At 32.1% G+C, this 22,135-nt stretch overlaps 1 long non-coding RNA gene across 1 annotated transcript; it reads left to right on the top strand.

Moving 5' to 3' along the window:
- Positions 1–4,045: 4,045 nt before the first annotated feature.
- LOC136978798 (uncharacterized) lies at positions 4,046–22,052 on the top strand. The gene is made up of 6 exons (XR_010881290.1): positions 4,046–4,156; positions 6,529–6,645; positions 10,169–10,262; positions 10,346–10,448; positions 11,308–11,450; positions 21,106–22,052. It is a non-coding gene; the product is annotated as an uncharacterized lncRNA (long non-coding RNA).
- The last annotated feature ends 83 nt before the right edge of the window (positions 22,053–22,135 follow it).

Raw genomic sequence — 22,135 nt, 5'->3', positions numbered from 1 at the left:
GTTTGGTAGTAAGTGAGTGTTTACTTAATTTAGTGTTATCCTACTACCTTTGACATTTTTGGTATTTGTGGTCTTTGTGTGGGATCTGTGCCTGTATATTTAGTGAGTTTTTCCTGAAATATAAGTGAGAGCGTATTAACTAAATCCATGTCTATGTTATCAGTGATGGATGAAAAAGTGTCTGTAGTATCATTAGTGGTAATTGTTGTATGTGTGTTATTATCAATGCTTGTTGCTGGATTATCCTGACAGGTTACATGATCTTCATTAATGTTAGATGTTTCTGTCTGTTGATGTATTTGATCAGCAACCTGTTGTTTGATAAGTTCAAGTGTTGTTTGTGGAATAAGGTTGTTGTGTATAATTGTTCTTTTTTGATCAACAACCCTTTGTTCGGTGACAGTGAGATGAGGATACTGTTGTGTAGTTGTGAATCTATGGTGTAGTAGTTGTCTGTATGCTGTCATGTTTGCTTCGAGTTTTGTGATGGTGTAGTAAGTACTGATGATAAACTCGTTCATTTCTACTGTCCATTTCATCCGTTGGCGTGGTTTTCCAATTTTTGTGGTCTGTGGATGCATCGCCACAGAAACACCAAGGCTGGGTTGGTTCTTCACATCTGTTGAGGGCATTGCAGTAGCCATGCTTGGGCCGGCACTGCTTTCGCCACCGATAACCAAGGGAGACCGTGGCATATTTTTCGAACGTGAGCCTCTGCCTAACCCACAAATGTAGACCTTGTTAACCCGGGAGACGTCCGAGCAGGTATCAAACTTAGATCTGCTTACTACCATGATAAATATCTCTACAGAATGTGGGTCTTAGCTTCATTTCCCTCCATAGACCTTACTGGCATGGATAAGCATCATATCTTATATACATGTTTTTAATAAAATTTATGTAAATAATTAACTACATATATATATTATATTTATTATACCCACGGTGGACAAACTGTGGCTCTTGAGCCACATGCGGCTCTTTTTAAGTATACTTGTGGCTCACTGCAAGATGCTTAAATTTATACCAAATTTGTTTTTATTTTAACTTTGCTTTTATTATTTTTTATGTATGATTCTTGGATAATATAAAATAAATAATATATTGTTTGAATTAAAAAAGTCAAAATATGGCAACGTTATACATTATTTATTAAAAGATAAATGTAATATTTATTAAATAACATAATACGTAAAAACATTAATAGAAAAAATAATTATAATGCTTATTTATCCAAATCAACATTAAAAATGAATAGATAATGAATAACAATTTCTATAACGTTAATAGTTTTGAAATTTATATTTCCTTATTGACAATTGAAACTAGGAAACGTTTTAGCATTTTTTGGTTTTTAAATTTAGATTATGCTACTTAATACAGCAATTATAATTTATTTATTATTTAAAAAAATTATATTGTATTATAAAACATAGTATAAAATGAAGTAATAGCTAAAGTGTTGTTTTTTTTTATAAATATTTAAATGAATTGCATATATGAATCGGAAATGTTTATATTTGATTTAAAAAGTTTCCGTTAAAATAGCATGTAAAATTTAATAATATTATTTTTAATCTATGTTGCCTCATATTTATTTGTGAACTTCTATCCCAATTCTGATTCTGCAGTGGCGCTGAAATCGAGTTAATGCTCTGTCTCTATAGTTAGTATAGTTAGTTGTGTTAATATTACTCGAAAACGAACATTTTTGACAAAAAGGTAATATTTCTGCTGATTTATTAAGTAAACAAATGAACTTGTTTTTAAATTTTTATTTTAGAATACCTTTTAACATGGCCTGTGAAAATTAAAAAAAAAAAAAAAGTGAAAATACATCGATGAAAAAAGAAATTTTAATGACGACTGGGAGGAAAATTATGCATTTATTCAACATGATGATAAAGCTTTTTGCCTCGTATGTAAAGTAACTACAAATGATTTTAAAGTGGGAAATTTAAAGCGTCGCCACGATAAATTACGTTCGGATTTTTCGGCTCGATTTCCAGAAAAATCGGAACTTAGCTCTAAGAAGATTAAATCTTTAAAATTGTCATTAAACAGTCAAATTAATTTAATGACCAGATTTACGGAAGAAGCAAAATCATTAGGCTTAGTTAGTTTTATAATGTGATAAACGTCCATATATGGAAGATTTTCTTAAGAAAAATATTCTTGATATCATTAAGATCTTAGATCCTAATAACACGAAACTTTTAAATTCGAGTGAGAACATTCCTACCACACGGCATACAATTGAACGTCGTATTTCGGCAATAAACTTAGATTTATTGGAACGATTGCGTAACGACATAAATAATTGCGTTGCGTTTAGTTTAGCCCTGGACGAATCTACCGATGTAACTGATCTACCGCAGCTGGCAATTTTTATTTGATTCGTTTCGAATGACTGTATAGCGCGAGAAGAATTGTTAGACACGATTTCTCTTGAAAATACTACACGCAGTGTTGATATAAAAAAAAAAGCACTTGATGATGATCTTAAAACAGTCCCAAAAAATAAGTTAGTTAGTGTTGCTGCAGATGGAGCTGCAGGTTTAATTGGTCTTTTAAAAAAAGATGAAACCATTCCGGACTTTATCCCTATTCGTTGCATTTTACGTCGCAAACATTTAATTGCAAAACACTTAAATTTTGAGCATGTATTTACACCAGCATTAAAAAGTGTAAATTATATTCGCACAAATGCAAAAAACCATCGTCAATTTCAAAATTTTATTGAAGACTGTAATTTAACTGAACCAATAACAGATTTATCTTTGTATTGCGTAGTAAGGTGGTTGTCTACGTACGATGTTTTATATAAATTTGTTGCATTGATAGAACCCATATCTGAATTTTTGGATACAAAAAACAATCATACCCACAACTGAAAGATAGCGATTGGATTCGGGACCTAATGTTCTTTTATGATATTATGGAACATTTGAAAATTTAAATGTATCGTTGCAAGATAAAAATAAAAATATTTTTAGTTTTAAAAATAAATTAAAATTATTTGAAAGGGATATTACTGCTAAAATTTTTAATCATTTTCCACGTCTAAAAGCTCATGCTGAAACATTTAATGTTTCATTTAATGCAATTAATAATTACAAAAACAAATTAAAATCTGTGTTTGACAATTTTGAAGAGAGATTTGCTGATCTAGAAGAACTTAAACCATCTATTACATTTCTATTAAATCCATTCCAACGTGACGTAGTCAACAACGGCTTCCACTTATAAAACAAATACTTCCGGAAACAGCTATAGAAGAAATGGAATTGATTGAAATGCAAGAGGATGCGGGCCTACAAATGGTTTACAAATCTGAAAAATCAATTAACGAGTTTTGAAACACTGTACCCACACAAAAATATGGCCATTTAAAAAATGCAGCGTGTCGACTGTTATCATTATTTGGGTCAACGTATGAAGTTGAATCTTTATATTCTAATAGGAAATTTATTAAATCGAAATTTCGTTCGCAGCTTACCAATTCCCATTTAAATGAATTGCTCAGAAGTGCAGTTACAAATTACACATCAAATTATTTAAAATTAGTTTCCAATTTACAAATTCATCCTTCAACTAGTAAAGAGTAAATATTAAATGATTTCGTTTTGTATTTTTTTTTTGCGTTAGTCGATTTATTGTTATTATTTTTAATAGTGGTGCAATCTTTTAAAGCTTTATGATACAATGTGATTTTTTTATTGTCACGCAAGTTAATTAATAAATGTGATTTTTTCAAAATTGTGTTAGTACTGTTTATTTTACTATATAAAAACTGACCAAATTTGTTTTTAGCTGTGGAAAAATATGTATATATGTATATGCAAATTCTGTTTTCAGTATATGGTTCAAGTTCTAAAAAGTCTGGCCACCCCTGTATTATACCTCATTATGTATTATAACATTTAATAGAAGTTTTAATGCATAACCCTCACTACATGCATAATGTTACACAAATACACTGTATGCCTTATAACACTTCACTATACACTTGAAATTTTTTAAATAATAACTTTTTTTAGGATCCAAAACGTTCTTCTTATGAAGATCCATATCCTACATGGAAGAGTAATCCTGTGCCCCATCATATAAATCCGCACGAAGGCTACGTTAATTTAAATTTAGAAGAATATCCATGGTAGGTTTTAACATAAGTAAAACTACTACTATAACTATTCTACTATTCTAGAATTACTACTATAATTGTCTACAATAATTCAAAATATTTCACTAGAATATTTTGAATTATTGTAGACAGTTTGATTCAATATATTTTAATTTGATATATAAATATGAATTGAATAAAATGTATGTTTTAGAAAAATAAAAATGTAAATAGGGAAAAAGTTTTTGTTTTTAAATGAATATTTTTAATGAATTTGTTATAAAAAGGATGAAATTAATACAGGGTTTTTTAAAATGAATTATTATCTTAAATTGCTATAATTATTTAATCAAAGAAGACGCTATCTGTCCAAAATATTTTTGAAACCCGCTTTATTTCATATCACGTGTTACAGAACACCCTTTGACGACCAGACCTTTCCTTCGGGGCTATAATTATGTTAATTATCGTCGGAGAAGTATGCACTATACACCAGTCAATAGAGTAACTATCCGAGTTTCGTCTTCCATTTACATTCAAATGTTCTGTTGTCTACTTCCTCTAAGAAGCACCATAAACAAAAATGGAAATTCTACAACTAAGAAGACATTTTGTGTTCTGCAGTTCACAAGTCAGAATCATTCATCATTATGCAACATGAGTAGTCTGTAGGAGCTGTAGAGTTGTGGCTGCTGAGGAATGAGTGGTGACAGACATGCTGTAGCAAGTGTAGGAAGAATTTGAATGTTGGTCAGATGTATGCTATGTGACATGAGTTGCACACATTGAGAAGTTGTAATAGGCAAATGTGAAACCTGAACAGTTTTCCAATGTTTTAATGAACATTTTAACATTCTTAGATAATAATTAAGAGAATTAAAATAATTTAAAATGGTAGCATTCGTTTTGAAAGGTCGTGTATATATTCCGAATGATATATAGTGTATTCTAATTTGATGTATTTATGAAGTAAGTTTTGATTGAGGACTACTATGAAACTATGATTCTGCTGCTTTGACACTGTTGTAGCATAATGTATGCATACTATATTCCCATATATTCAATATGTAAATTGAGGTATTTGCCTCAATGCTATGGAAGATGGTGTATATCTTGTGCGTAGAATTCTGGGTCAAACATGAAACACTTCTGTCAAATTGGCTGCTTCATCGTCTGATGAGAACTTCTTCTTGAAGGTGTGTTTCTTCAAAATTCCAAACAGATGATAATCACTAGATGCAAGATTTGATTGTTTAGTTGTAGTCTAGAACCTCCCAATAGGTAAACTATTATTGGTAGTGTGGGAAATATGGGAGAATGCCAAGATTGTGCATAGTGATGGCCATCTGATCAATGCATCAGACATGTGAAAAACATTTAGAGGTTATGGGAGAATGATTATTAATTAATGGAGTTTCCAAAAAATAAGTGTGCCAAAGTATGCATTGCAGTTTCCAGTGTTTGCCACATCTTGACAATGAAAATGGGAAAGTGCCTACCTTGCAAATTGGATGTCTTATGCTCTGAATGACTTGCAGAAATGGCAATAAATAGAAATTCCTTAAATTTATCCAGAACATTTTTGTTGGATTATTGCAGTTGATGAAACATGGGCCAAGTCCTACAAACTGCTGTTAATGTCTCAGAAAAAGTGCTTGCTTCTAAGAAATTTTTAATTTTTAGGAAAAGGTCACAGTCCTATCAGGTAAGTAAGATAGGTGTTCTGGTATTCTCCACTAGTCATTTTTTGCACAAGTGAGGATTGCTTAGCAATGTCCTCACTTTGCAATAAATGGCTGCACACATTGTCATGCAAGACAACCGGATGTGTTTTGGTAACTGTGGCTTTTTGAAACAAATTGCTAGATGAAGACGACGATCAAGGAAGTGGCAATAGTACCTAGTGTTAACTGCCTGTCTCTGTGATACACAGTAAGACAAGAGGACTTATTGGAAGTCATATGCAATGATCATTTAACACTTTCACTTCTCCTGGTTCTCGCTGCAGTTTCTTTGACCAATTTATAACTTTTCCAATATTATAAATTAAATCTTATACGACGGAAACTTTATTTGTAAAAATTAATTTATAATTTAGTTTTATTACAAGTTTATATTCTATACATGTTTAAAAACTTAATTAATTTAGATACTGTATATAGTTAAATTATGTTCATATAGTCCTAGAATTTTGTTTCTGCATTTATTTTATTTTAATGTATTTTTTTTAATAACTTAATTACTAAATTTTAAAATTTATTTTGCATAATTAAAGAATACATTTTCAAGCAATTCAGAGTATATGATTTTTATCATTCATTAGTTTTTTCATTTAACTATATATATATATAAATAAAGTTATTAAAATTTTCTAAATAATTTGCTAAATAAATGTTCTCTAACAGGTTTTCGGGAACAATGGACCGTGATACTGCCACTGCTAAAATAGAAAAACTTCCAACTGGAACATTTTTGCTTAGAATAAGTCCTAAACAAAATGGAGCATATGTAATTAGTCTTAAGTAAGTATTGCATTCCTATTAGATTAATACATTATTTCAATTTACTTTTTTTATTAAGTGAAAAACAAGTTAGTTAACTTAATTTTTCTTAAAATTTTTCAAAATTATGTATATATAAAATTTAGAAAAAATTGTTGAAACCAAATAATTTTTGAGTAACATATTTAATCAGTCATTTGTCTAAATACTAAATTCTGTATTTTTCTGATTTCAATTTAACTTAAATTATAGTCAATTTCATAGTTTATAGAGTTAGAAATTTTGTATAATGACAGTTACATATATGTATTTTATCATTTAAAACTGATTAATGTGTCTCCTGCTGAGCAGCAGGAGACATTAGTGATGTAATTCTGAAAGCGTCTATTTTGAATTATATGCACCGTGAGACTTTCAATCGTTTATAGTAAAATGTATGTGTAGTGTCAATATTCCACCACAAAATGGTCAAAACTTCAAATTTTTATGCTTTATTGACATTAGTTACAGCAATAATAAAATTTAAAAATGATGTACTAACTTGAAAGATAAGGAAGACTAATCTGCTAGAACACTTTTGCATAAAAAGTGCTCTAGCTACAAGCAAAACAATCAATTGGATAACTCAAATAGTTGAATAGGAAGGAAATATTGAACCTTTGATAAAAACTATGAAAACAATTATCTCAAAACAGAATTTTTAGAGTTACATTGCTAATATTTTGGCAGGAGTTATTGAACATGTCTTCTGTTTTGATAGAAATAAAAGTAGATGTAAACAAACAAAACTTTCTATAAAAGTAATTTAAATATAACAAATGTAATTTAAGAAGAAAGTGTTACTTTTAATGGGTAATAAATACAAAAAATGAAGTTTATGCACTTTTGAGCTTAATGACTCATCTTAAGAAACACAAAAATGACAAATTATTAAGCTTGAAAGTGATTGAACATTTTGTATTTTTTATATTTATTCTCTACATCATAGAAAAATTACATTTTAGTTTTGTAATAAAATTAAATATAATATATTAAACAGATTCTAAAACTTTTTACACATTTTTCTACTTGTCTGAACTAGAGATGGATGTATCTTAGAATACATGGGTATATTTGCAGTAAAATAACAATCAACAGTTATTGGAAGTTTCATTGGTGCATGTGTGTTAGGGTGACAACAGATTTGTTTAGCAAAGTAAATTTTATGATAACTGATATTAATATAGAATATATTATAAATAAATTAAATGTTTTGCATATAAAATGTTTTAAAATATATGGTTACAGCTAAAAGCCTATGAATTGAATAAAGCTGGGATTAGCTAGATAATGTTAGCTTTATCAAAGTATTTTGGTTAAAGCAAGTACCAATCTATACATTTTGAACTTTCTTTGTCACAAGCAGATAAAGCTGAGATTATTCAAAAAGGTTGGATGAAGCAAAGAAGAAAACTGTACACTATCTAGATCAGTGATTTTTAAACTTTTTTGCGCTGCGGTCGGGCGGCCACAGCTCTAAAAAAACAATAGATATAAATCGTGGTTTCTTGTGTACAGTAAACCCTGTGACCATTGAGTAAACTTGTTTAAATTTTTCTCTGTATAGTACTTTTTATTTTCAATTTTTTTCATACCTTATAATAATAATATCACATTACACTCACATAAGTTATTTTATTTAATGAAAATGTCATTTTTGTTTGCTTGAATCCATCCCGTGGTCCCTATCTTAAGAAGCTCTGATCTCGGTAAAGCACAAATTTTAGGTTAACTTTTCCTCTGCTTCATCCATCCATTTTTGGAAAATCTCAGCCTTATACACTTGTGACTTGACTAAAGCATTATACACATAAAATTCGAAATGAATAGATTGTACTTGTAGGCTTTATACAAAAAACCGACTCTTTAAAAAACTGGTTTTCTAATCTCAACTTTTCTACGAAACCGGTTTTAACTGGTTTTCGAATCTTCACCACTCCCCAAAATGGAAATAAGGAATGTTTGCAACTTATTTTAAAACTTTTTAATTTATTTAATATTTATAAAATATAACAAACAATAAAAACCGACCAGTGTCTACACAAAACAAAAAAGGAAATGCTAGATTATCACATTAAACTATAAAATTTACTCCATAGAAAACCATAAAGAAAAACTAATAACAATGAATGCCTACAAAATATTAATTTATTTCTTATTTTTCCCAAGAAAATATGATTTTAGAATGCAAAGAATGTCTACAGATCTATTGCTGAATCGTGTCCTTATTTTGCACACAAAATTGCCAGAAATAGAAAAAACTCTCTCACTTGCTACCGAGCTGGGTTTAATCGTCTTTAAAGCATTAAATAATAAATCTAACTTTTTCATTCTTCTGTTTGTACCCTCTAATACTAAAAACTTCTTTTTTAGTGTCTTAGGGCTGGACGAAGTCACTTCAGGTTCTTGGAGGAATTTAGGAGTTGATTTTTCCATAGCATTTTTTAAAGCTTTGGGTTAATTTTCTTCTTCTCCACTTTTTCATCATCGCAATCATCTTCTGTAGAATAATTTGGATATAATCTCGATAATATTTGTCCAGATAACTTAACAATATCAGATTTTGCAGCTAGTGGAAGAAATATGCTAGACGACTTTGTCCAAACGTTCTGTGGATTTTGTAAATAAAGGAGAAGTGTTACTAATCCTGTTTGTCTTCTCTCTTGAATTTGTACCTCTATGGCATGTAACAACTTGGAACTAATTTCAGTTTTCAAATTTTTCAATTCACATAACAGAAATTCAAACATGCTTTTACTTGTTAATAAATAGGACGACAAGATGCAAAAAGTTTGTCGTCCTAAGGCATCGGCTACTAAACGTATCGGTCCTTAAACTTTAAGGAACTCTACAATTTTACAATACTCTGCTTTGTTTCTCGTAGGAAAAGCTCCGATGCCATTCAAAGCTAAAACAAGGCATTCTTTTAAGTGTACAAATCTTTCTATCGTTTTTCCATAATTGAAAGATTTCTCCATATTGTAGGGAGAATTGGATGCTTTTTAGGCATAGGGGAATTTTTTGTTTTTGTAGTTAGTTTTATGAAACTTAGTATTTAACAATATTCCCATTTTATGTCAGAGAGAATTTTGTGTCCAAATGTTGATGTTTTTAATCAAATAATTAATTAATTTATATGTTAAAGTTTAGGCTCAAAAACCAGTTTTTTGTTAGGAAACCCCGGTTTTCAAATTATATAAATTTCTTCAAAAAACCAGGTTTTAAAAACCGACAAACCCTAGTTACTTGCTTTAATGGAGAGGCTTAAATAAAGTTAGCATTAGCCAGTTAATCCTAGTTTTATCTGATTCACTAGTGTATATTCACATAATATATATGTGTAATGGCTTGGTAATATAACAACAAAATAAAAACTGTTATATTATTAAGCTGCGTTAATACATAACTGTTATTATACTATATTGGAAACAGTAATGTTAAACATTTTATGCATATTTTAATTATACATATGTACTTTTATTGATTTAAGTATTATAATTTTTAGTTACGATAACAATGTAAAGCGTATGAAAGTATACACAAGAGAAGGTGGCCAGCTGTATTATTTATCAGAATCAAAGTATTTCAAAAGTGTTGTTGTAAGTTAAAACGTTTATTTAGTTTTAAATAAAATATTCCAGTTTCTATAAAATCTTAATATTTAAAAAAAAATTTTTTAAAGTAATTAATAAAATGGTATGAAGAAAATAGTTCGGCTGATAGCTTCCATGGTCTAAATAGTAAATTATCTTATCCATTTAAAATGATTGTTTCCAATAATGTAGGTAAGAATTTAAAGATTTTACTTTCTTTCTGCATTAAAAAATTAATAGTTAGTGTTAATTCTCTGTATAGTATTTATTTATTTATTAGTAGCTTAAGCTGAATATAAGAGATTGAGAGTTTGTGTCTGTACTCATACACCAAAATCAACAGCCAGAGTCAAAAGTTAACCAAACAAATATTCACATATTTAAAACAAATGCTAATCGGTTAACTTGTGATTCCGATTTTGATCCTGGATGGTGAATACAAATGTTGATGTTAACATCAGCATTGGATAAATAATTATATGTCCAAAAGCTGGATTATTTTCAGACTAGAATGAAGCTAATTTTAGCAAAAGTAACATTTGAACTTGAGAAAAAATGGCAAATTCTGGAAACCAAATTAAGTTTTATTCAGAAAAAATTTCATTCTTTTATAAGAATGTCATCAAGAGCACTAGATAATTTTTTCTCTTTCAAATGTGTTCATTGTAATTTTGATAATTTAATAATTTTCAACAGCCAATGATGTTCTTATAAAAGAATGAAAATATTCCCAAATAAGTTTAATTTTGTTTCCACAATTACGCATTATTTCTCATCTTTTTGAAGCTAATTATAATTAGTTAAATTACTTTAGGCCAAATTCCATAATTTAAATACTTAAAATTAGTATTATTATATTCCAAAAGTGATCCAGCTCTATTTCAAAATACAGTGCATTCTCACAAATCCAAACCATTTTTGTTTTTCCCCCCCTCTAAATGTTCTGGTCAAAATAAAATTGGGGAATTTAAAAATCCTACCAAATTCGTAGTTTTTTTAAGTTACATTTCTTTTAATTGTATAATTTAAAATCATAAATTTTTAATTTCAGAGCCTTTGGGTTATGCTACAGCCATATACAATTTTTCTCCTGAAACTCCAAATATGTTAGCTTTAAAGAAAGGTGATCGAGTGACCATTTTAAGCAAAGCAGGTGGGAAAAAGGGTTGGTGGAAAGGACAAATAGGAGAAAAGGTACAATTCTTTTATGTATTTATAGTTAAAGCATACAATATTTAAATATTTTGAATAGTTACAAATCATATTACATAATATTATTATAAATAATATTATAATATTATATCATAATATTATAAATCATATTACATAAAATTACAAATCATAATAGATTTGTAATTTTAATAATAATAGTTATAACTATCACAAAATTTAATTCCTTCTGTCTAAATATGTTGTAAAGAATAGTTATATACAGGATGCACGTTAAAGACCTTATACACTGATGTTTGAGTAATGCACAAATATGACATGCAGTATAATGAATGTAGCATGAAGACATAGGAAATTAAGAAAAATAATACACATTATAAATAAACACCCAAAGATAGCACATTTTTCTGTGTGTGCTTGATGTACTGTACACATTAGCATTTTATGCTCTATATTTACCTATTTATGTACACTTAGTGTCCTTTCATGCTAAATCAGTCAAGCTTTACAACTTTGTAACTGATTTTTTTCTGTATTATGCATCATATATATAAATTTTAAATACATAAATTATTTACATGTCCATATTCAATAGGAATGAGATAGAAAAAAATATATATTTATTTCAAATGATTATATAATCCAATTTTTGAACTTCCATAAATTGGTGAAAAAATTTTGGTATGCTTAAGCAAATTCTGTTATATGATGACATGATTCAAGTTATTTAACAAAACAAAACCAAAAAAATAATAATAAAATCTAAATGCTTAATCAGTTCAAAAATTACTTAATGTAGACATCTTTTCAAACAGTTACATGTCTTTTTCAACATCTGATAGACAAAATTCATTGAAAGAGCAAATTTATCTCATCTGAAAGTTGATTTTAGTCATATAGAAAGAACATTTTATTAATAATTATTTTTGTGATTATTAATACAATATAAATATAATATACACAAAGAATATACAGAACGATGTGCCTTGGATGCTGCTTTATGCTGACGACGTCGTGCTTGCAACCACCAATCGAGAAGAGCCACAGTGCCAGGTGTAGGTCTGGAGTGACCATCTGAGTTGCTTAAGCTTGCGCCTTAACACCAAAAAGTCTGAATATCTAGAAACATTCCCAAATGTGGGCACGATCCAGGTCAACAATGATAACTTATATAAAACACACTTTTTGCTACCTTGGCTCAATCCTACAGAATGACGGAGGCATTGACGACGAGGTACAAGCGAGGGTGAATGTGGCATGGCTACATTGGAGAGAAGTCGCCGGTGTTCTCTGCGACAAAAAGATGCCCTTGTACCTAAAATTGAAAATCTACCGGACTGTAATACGACCCATCACTCTCTATGGTTCTGAATGTTGGCCATCAATGAGAGCAGCCGAACGGCATCTCCATGGAACAGAGATGTGCATGGCTCACAAGATGCTTGGTGTTTCCCTCCTCGACCGTATCACCAATGACATGATATGCCAACAATTTGGCATCGCACCCATTGAGGCAAAAATGAGAGAGAGATGCCTACGCTGGTTTGTCCGACAATCAAGCCTGGATACAGTTGCCAACACTGCCTACCACCTAGAGGTGAACAGCAAAGGCCACGTGGAAGACTGAAGCAACGATGGCAAGATGCTATCAATGCAGACCTAAGGGCTCTGCACCTGAACACAGATGATGCACTTGATCGAACAAAGTGGCGTTTGAAGATCCAAATAGCAGACCCTACATCTGTGGGATAACGCTAAGAAGTAGAAGAAGAATAAATATAATATACTGCGGTGGAAACTTGTTTATCCGGCTCGAACAGGACCAGGCCCAATCCAGATGACTGAAAAATCGGATAACCTGGAAATTTTGTTAATGACATAAATAACAAAGCTTAGATGTACAGTACATTACATTTTATTTATTGCACATTACAGTATATTATTGTATACAGGGTGAGTTGTTTATCTTGAGAGAATGAAATATCTTAATTGGATCTCATTATTTTGGAAAAAGGTTTAGACAAAAGTTGTAGAGTTTTGAAGGGGCAATTAATTGGTGACCTTGGATGCAACCTTGAAGGTCAAATCTTTTTTCAATGGGAATACATATTTTTGACCTCACCAATGGAAAGAGCAGGAAGTTTCACAATCAGCCATGACCTTGAGTACTTGAGTAAATAACTCACTACTCACCACACTGGAATTACTTCAAAAAAGAAAAAATTACATACCCAGCACCTTTTACAGTGTGATAATGCATAAATATCGACAAACAAACGTTTTTGGGCTCTGCATCAGGTTCCAAACCATTTCTAGATGGATGTTCGATTGCTGTTAAATATCAGTTCGATCATAGGTTCGAAAAGATTTACAAAAAACCACGTTGCACATATGCAACAAGTCAGCCCATCTGGCTGACTAGAGTATGCTGTGAATTAACTCTTGCCAGGCCAATGACAAAACCATCTTCTCTTTAAAATTTATGCACGTGTTGTTAATGGAGGATTTAAAGATGTGCATAGACTCTAACCATTTGAGGTGTTCAATGGGAGGTGCATCGTGGAGATTTGCCTGGGTGAAGTCTGCTACTATGTCCGGATTGGTTACATAAGTATCGGGGGCCATGGAAGTTCTCCCATGATGAATATCCGCCATATGTTCTTGTATTCTGATGCCCAACGATCATTTAGTAGAGCCTATATATACAGGGTGGGCCAACGAAAACGAAACGGCAGAGTGTTCGTGTTCGTCCAAGCAAATCGCTCGGACAGGTCGATTTTATTCTCGAGGAGACATCTTATGCAATAAAGTTTTTGCGAATCTGAATATTAACTAAACAAACATTTTTTTTTCGAAATAAATGTTTGTTTAGTTAATACAAAATAAATGAGTTTTTAAAATTTTTTGTTGTCTGTTGTATTCAGAATCGCAAAAACTTTATTGCAAAAGATGTCCCCTCGAGAATAAAGTCGACCTGTCCGAGCGATTTGCTTGGACGAACACGAACACACTGCCGTTTCGTTTTCGTTGGCCCACCCTGTATATATATATATCAGGTCCCTATCGCACCTATATCCCTTAAAGGGACACTATAGATTCCGGGCCGTCTGCTGGGGTTAGGAGGGTCCTTCCCATTATGTAGGATGTTGAAAATAGTAGGGCACCTCCTGAAAGCGAGATGTAGCTGGCACTTCCTGGCAACATTGGCATATAGAGATCTTAAGTATGGGTTGTATGTGATGGAGATTTATTCTATGTCTTCTGATTGGTTATCAACAGGCTGGTCCAATTCTTGTGTGTTTTCTGAACATATAGAGAGGTTTCATGTCGACATCACGAGTGAAGTCATGAGCATGCGCAATTGTCCAGCGCCATCTTTGTGACTCTTTCTGACTTGTTTACGTTTTGTGTGTGTTCACGTGCGCTTTAACTGGAGTTTTTTTGTTGTTTTTATCATCGTGAATATCACTATGGTGATTTGTTGTGTAATTGGGTATAATGGTAGTTCACTCAAGAACAAAGGAACATCATTTTTTAAAATTCCCGGCATTATTTGTCACCAAGGATCCCAAACTGAGGAGCTTTCACGACGAAGGCAAACTGCATGGCGCTCGAAAATTAACCGGAAAAATTTCGATACGAATAAAGTGAACATCAATACAAGAGTTTGTCAAAAACATTTCATTTCAATATTTACATTAATAAACACTAAGTTATATTTTAAAACCTAAAAGAGTTTACTGATTTGCTTATATTAATTTAGTTAGGTATAGTGCATTTATAAACGAATAACTAATGTAATTTCAGGCTTTAGCTAGTGCAAACTTATAAACATTACACGTTAAAACTAAAAGCAAGTAGGCTTATTATATGCTAATTTCAACTAGAAAATAAAGGTACTGAACAATTTGAATTAAAAAAATTGCCACAGCTGTTTTTAATTAGACTTTTTTACTTTCAGACAAAAATTCTTAGTTAAGAAATAAGAAATACGTAAAAACATGAGTTTAAACAAACAAAAGAAAACATCTTTCCAAGCAATATTACTTCGCTGTTATTCATTACTTTTACTTTTATATCAGGAGAAACCCAGCCACTTGTTAAATAGTTATGGGCCTCTAAAGATTTATAAGCTTTCATTTGTGATAGGGTGTAGAAATTTGTTGTCAAAACCAAATGGTTTATAATGTCACCAAAATCTACTTTTGGCCACAACTCTTGATCTACAACGAAGTCTGATAAACTGGCTTCGTATGGATCGCCTTGACATAACGAAATTTTCTCTCCGTATAGAGCTGCATCTCGTCCTATTAGACTGCTAGAATAGCCCGCAAGAAAATAATCTTTTTTAACTTAATCCATGATAATAAAACTGCAGTATTTTTGTACGTTTAAACTATAAGACGTCAAACAACAGACCACGTGCAAGCTAAGCGAGCGAAAACTACCACAAAAATGGCAAATGGGCGGAGCAAACGCGTGTTTTATCACTTGACATGCGACCTTGAAACCTCTCTATATGTTGATAATGTTGTATCAGCCTATGTATACCTTTGTGATACTCGTGTTCAGCAGCTAAGTAGTCTATAGATGCTAGTTCAGTATCACGAACTTGGATGTTAGAAGAATGTGTAAAGGCTCGTCTGATTAAGGCTTTAAAGCAGGGGTCGCCAAAGTGGTCGATATCGACTCCCATGGTTCAATATAACATTATTGGGGGGAGTCAATGAAAAGACTAAAACTTACAAATTTTGAACCGAATATAGCTAATCTTGCTAAGGATCATCAAGCTTATCCGTCTCATTGATTGTCAGTTACAAAAATTATTATTAACATATATACAATAAATGTAAAAAATGAAAAATTAAAAGAAATGTATTAAAATAGTAAGAGCTTTTTTTATTTGTAACATAAACTGTTTGGTTGGAGTCGATATGAGGTTTTGAAAAGTTGTAGGGGGTCGACGATAAAAAAGTTTGGCGACCCCTGCTTTAAAGGCTGCAGTCTTGTATGTAACCGGATCGAGGACCCAGCAGGAATGTATGACGATGTAGATCCGGGTTTATGATATACCGAAGTTTGGATGCCTGAGCTTTCCGCTTTAATTTTTATATCCAGAAAGTGTACTTCGGAAGGGTTGGATTGCTCTATTTCCAGTGTTAACCTGTAGGGGTTATTGTTAAAAGAATAGACCAAGGTTGTTACATCTGATGCAGTTTTCCGAAAAATGATGATGTCGTCAATACCTCCTATACAGTTGGATCAATATACATCCAAACTTCGGTATATCATAAACTCGGATCTACATCGTCACACATTCTTGCTGAGTCCTGCGATCCGGTTATATACAAGACTGCAGCCTTTAAGCCTTAATCAGAAGAGCTTTTACACATTATTCTAACATCCAGGCTCCTGATATCGAACTAGCATCTATAGACCACTTAGCCACTGAACACGAGTTTCACAAAGGTATACATAGACTGATACAACATTATCTACATATATGTTCAGAAAACGCACGAGAATTCGACCAGCCTGCTGATAACCAGTTGAAAGACATAGAATGAATCTCCATCACATACAACCCGTACTTAAGATCTCTATATGCTAATGTTGTCAGAAAACACCAGCTACGTCTCGCTTTCAGGAGGTGCCCTACTATTTTCAACGTCCTACATAATGGAAATAACATCACACAAAAAACAAAGGAAAGGCAAACTGTCACACAGTGATAAAAAGTTAATGTCGAGTATGTTCGAAAAGTTCGCCCCTGCTCATGATGCATGCCATTGTTATCAAGCTGTATTGACATAAGTACATATTTTATGCAATAAATTGTGCATATTTCTCCATACCTATGACTATTTCTTTCAAACGTTTACACAAAATGGCGTGCATTGCTTTTGGACATTTTTGGGTTTACAGGCGACAATTTATCTTATCCATGTGAACTGTGTCGTTTTGTACTAATTAATTGAGGTTCTAAAACTTTCTAATTGGAAAGTTTGCTCTATCTGTTTTCGTTTTTGATTTGCACTGCCTATCTTTCAAATTTTCGCCACTAGTGGCGCTGCTGTTGTTTGCATTAGGTCGGGCATAGTCGCTTTACTACAGCATTACCTCACTTGCATAGCTGTAGCTCTCTCCGTTTGCAAGAATTTTTTGGTTAAAGGGACTTTCCTATGCACCCTGTATATAGGCTCTACTAAACGATCCGTGGGCGTCAGAATACAAGAACATCAAGCAGATATTTGTCACAGGAGAACCTCCACGGCCCTCGATACTTATGTAACCAATCCGGACATAGTAGCAGACTTCACCCAGGCAAATCTCCTCCACGATGCACCTCCATTGAACACCTCAAATGGTTTGGAGTCTATGCACATCTTTAAATCCTCCATCACTAACACGTGCATAAGTTTTAAAGAGGAGATGGTTTTGTCATTGGCCTGGCAAAAGTTAATTCACAGCATACTCTAGTCAGCCGTTATACTTGGACAGGCCGACTTGTTGCATACGTGCAACGTGGTTTTTTGTAAATCTTTTTGAACCTATGATCGAACTGATATTTAACAGCAATCGAACATCCATCTAGAAATGGTTTGGAACCTGATGCAGAGCCCAGAAGGGGCTCAAAAACGTTTGTTTGTCGATATTTATGCATTATCACAGTGTGAAAGGTGCTGGGTATGTAATTGTTTTACTTGAGTAAATTTGACCTCTGAAGGTCATCTCAAGCATGATCATTTGAAGCATGGTTCAACAAATGCATCAAAGTGGAAGGGCATCATTTTGAACATTTGTTATAAAATTTTTTCCCAAAACCAATATCTTAAGCAATAATGAGAAGTAAAGTGACTTTTCAAAAACAAGCACCCCGAAGGGAGAGGCACGGAGACTCACCGAAAATAAGCACCTCAAAGGGAGCAGAAAACTACTACAACCATGTCGTTACTCCTGGGTAGTGCTAAAAGTAGTGAATGCTTTTAAAGGTCAAAGTAATAAGGTCTCAAAAAATGTAAATTTTACCTCTCTGTCTATTCCAGTAATAAAAAGTATGGTTTCCCATTAGAAAAAGTTTTTAATTTTAACCTTAAAATAATCTTGACTTTTGACCTAGACCTTAAGGTCAAGGGTATATCCGATTGTGAAATTTCCCACTCTTTCCATTGCTGGGGTCAAAAATATGTATTCCAATTGAAAAAACAGACTTGACCTTCAAATGACCTCAAAGGTCAATGTCAAGGTTACATCCAAGGTCAACATTTGATTGCCCCTTCAAAACCCTACAACTTTTGTCTAAACCTTTTTCCAAAATAATGAGATCCAATTAAGATATTTCATTGTCTTAAGATAAAAAACTCACCTTGTATATACTTTTACAACAATATTAACACTATAAAACACAAGTTATTTCTACATACAGTATCAGTTTATTGTTTTCTATCAGCTGGTACAGTACACATACCATAAGTTTTCTGACCATTTGTGTGGGGTAGAACTTCTCTTTATGACCTTTTTCAAGGTCAATCAGTAATTAGGGTTAGCGCTCCATAGGGAAACCAAAGGACTAATTTGAACTGAAGTAATTGTGATGTACTGTATTTATTCTTGTTACCAGTTCCTCGGTTAAGTTGCAGGTGTTCAAAATAGGCATTTATCCAAGGGAAAACAGTATTCTACAGCTGCAACATTATACTCAGGCAAGAATGTACTACTTACAAGTTAGTTCTTTGATTTTTTCATCTATATAGGTTTTCTGTATCTTCCTTATTCCAGTTAAACTGGGTTCCACTGTATTTTGATAATTATTCAGAATCTAATGATAAGTAGCTACTTTTTATTGGAAAATGTTAGAAGCATTCAATCACTTCATAAATTTTTAAAATTAATTCTGTAAAATACATTTATAGTTTTAAGATCTACAACATCAGAACTGATAGTTGAAAGTACCCAAACATCGGTCATTAGGTTTTAAATTTGTTTACAGCAAAGAATTTGAAAACGTTTAAAAAGTATGTAGAAAGCAAAATTTTAATAGATTTGTTTTCAGAACTTACAAATTCAATACTCAGATTTGAGAAAGAACAAGTAAATTAAAATTTTTTAAAATTTATTTATTCTTTTTAATTTTCTTGTCAGATCTGAAAACAGAATTGATAAGTTTCGAAAATGTCAATCTGCTGTTAAAATAATCAAATAAGTTTACTAAAATGCTCTATTCATATTATACACTATATTATGTTACCGTGGTCAAACTGCAGCTCTTGAAATAAGTGTAGCTCTTCTACACCCTCACTATGGCTGCTGGATACTTATTCAATTTTTTATGATCTTGTGAGATAAGCAGGGGGCCAGGGATCACTCCTGCTGACCACTTACTCTGCACAGGATCGGCAAGGTCCGATCTCCTTGTTGTTTTGGATGACTTGTGAGCAAGTCGACAGGCGTCCCGCAAACAAATGATAGACAGGTTTACAGGTTAAAATAAACAAATAAGGAGTTTATTATATACTTAATCTAATATACAAGAGTATACATAAAGGATTTAACGAGTAAATGCGGTTAACGTATAACTTAAAAGAATCTACGATCAACTAATTGCTATGCCGCATGCCTAACCTCTAGAACGGGAGAGAGAGTTTACAAAGGTTTCGGGCCTAAATTATACCTCTATTGCTGCCGGACGACTGCATACGACGATCGTGCGGTAACACGGAAGCCGGATGTCTTCTACCGCTTTGTTTTCGGCCGGGACCGGAATGGGAGACACACGTACCAAGAATAACTTCCAAGTGATCGCCCCGAGCTTCCGGGGACTCGAGCTTTTATCCGATTGTCGTGGGAAAGGCATCGTGTGATTGTCCGTGTCGACAATGACAACGCATTTTCTGACACCTATGTTTCAACTTTCCCATCTGATTGCCGACAATCAGGGTGACGTCGGATCCAAAACTATTCGATAGCTTTTTCTATCGGCGGACGTTTACAACTCTTCCAAAAAAAACTCGCGTTACATTTTTCTCGAATGTACGCGGATTTTTTTGTAAGTTCTGTATTATGCAGTATGATGTTTAGTTACTACAATCTGAGTAATTTCAGATGAATCGAGTCTGATTTACTTGACCCTTCACAAAGTCAAATGAAACTTGTTAGAATTTAATGTACAGGTTTCTAAAACAAGAAGTCATTGAAGAAAAAGAAGGAAAGAAAGTTTGCTTAGTTTATGTTCGGAATTTTGAGTCTTTCATCCCTTAGAAAGTTGCACGATTGCTTATCTGTTTGTCAGACTTTGTGAAGAGAAAAGTAAATGTATTCAGATGAATTTTAGATATTTTTACAAGTCAGCAATCTTATAATTTATGGAGTCATTTACCACTGAAAAATTCTGTTTGAGTTGTACAGTACTGTACATACCTTTGATTTTTCTCACAAAAGTCTTTTGTACACTGATATAAATCAGTGTATAAGGAATTTACTCTGCACCTTGTATATAAAAATGTATTTTTAGTACTCATTAGTTTGTTAGTCTTACAATTAAAGAAAGGAATACAAGCTTACAATTAAATACATTGACCACCAAGTTCATTTCAAATAGCTTTATAATTAAGGACTTTAAAGATTAAAAGGTTTAAAATAAAGATTTTGTATTATTAAAAAATTATTTATTTATTTTCAGATTGGTTACTTTCCGCTTACGTACGTTTCCGAAGTCAATGATTAAAAATCCTTCCGTCGTCATATTTCATATATTGTGTATATTGTAAAGTCGAGTACAATTCGGTTATATATTAGGTCCTTTCGAGGACAATGCGATTTACCGTGCGTAGCGTATCGTGTATAGAGCTTAGCTTTTCGAAGTCGTCGTCGCTTCTTATCTTCGAAATTGCATTCGGCATTTGTTTCCCAGCCGTTAACTGCCTTTTTTGGTAGTTTTTTCTCATTGTACAGATATTCGAGTCCAATTAATGGGTAAGAAGTTCATTTTCGAAATCAGTACATTCTATAAGTTTGCTATAAAAACATTTCTAATTTACAAAAAAAGAAATTGAAAATTGATTTCAATTTGTTTTTTGACTTTTTGATAGAACAATATTTTTCACAGCCAGATTTACACGACAAATCACCACTTAATTGTTAAAATATCATTTTAATCGAATGTTAAAAGAATCGTAGTGCACAATTAATTTTATATTTATCGGAGTACTCGTGTGATATTTTAACACGGGAAAAGTCTCCCCCGTTTGTCTCGGACTCTAATCGACAAAGTATAATTAGGAGTTTTTCCAAGTGCCGAATATACATATATAGATTACATAATATATATATGTATATTTGTTTTAATATTTGTGTATCATATATTAGCATAGTCAAAGAAAGGAAAATCATTCTGATTTTTAAAAGTATTTTGGTAATATTCAAAGATTTAGTCAGTGAATCGAAAAAACAAATTATGGTAGCCACGCATTAAAATCTTGCGAGTTGTGTTGGACAATAATGTATAGCGTTATGGAAATAGACGAACCTTGCAGCGACGGCCGTGATTTTACAATATTATACGAGAGATCCGCGCGGATAAACCCGTGCGATTTGTTAATTTTAATGTATAAAGTTTAGCGAAATGTATTTAGAAAAGATTATTTTCATGAAATCTACATGAATTTCTCTCCAGTGCCAAATGAAAAAATTAAGTTTCTTTTTTGTTTGTT

Source organism: Centruroides vittatus, unplaced genomic scaffold (genome assembly GCF_030686945.1).
Source record: "Centruroides vittatus isolate TY-2023 unplaced genomic scaffold, ASM3068694v2 contig_550, whole genome shotgun sequence".
Classification (NCBI taxonomy): Eukaryota; Metazoa; Arthropoda; class Arachnida; order Scorpiones; family Buthidae; genus Centruroides; species Centruroides vittatus.
The sequence above is the reverse complement of the archived record's forward strand: the minus strand, read 5'-3'. Positions and strand labels throughout refer to the sequence as shown.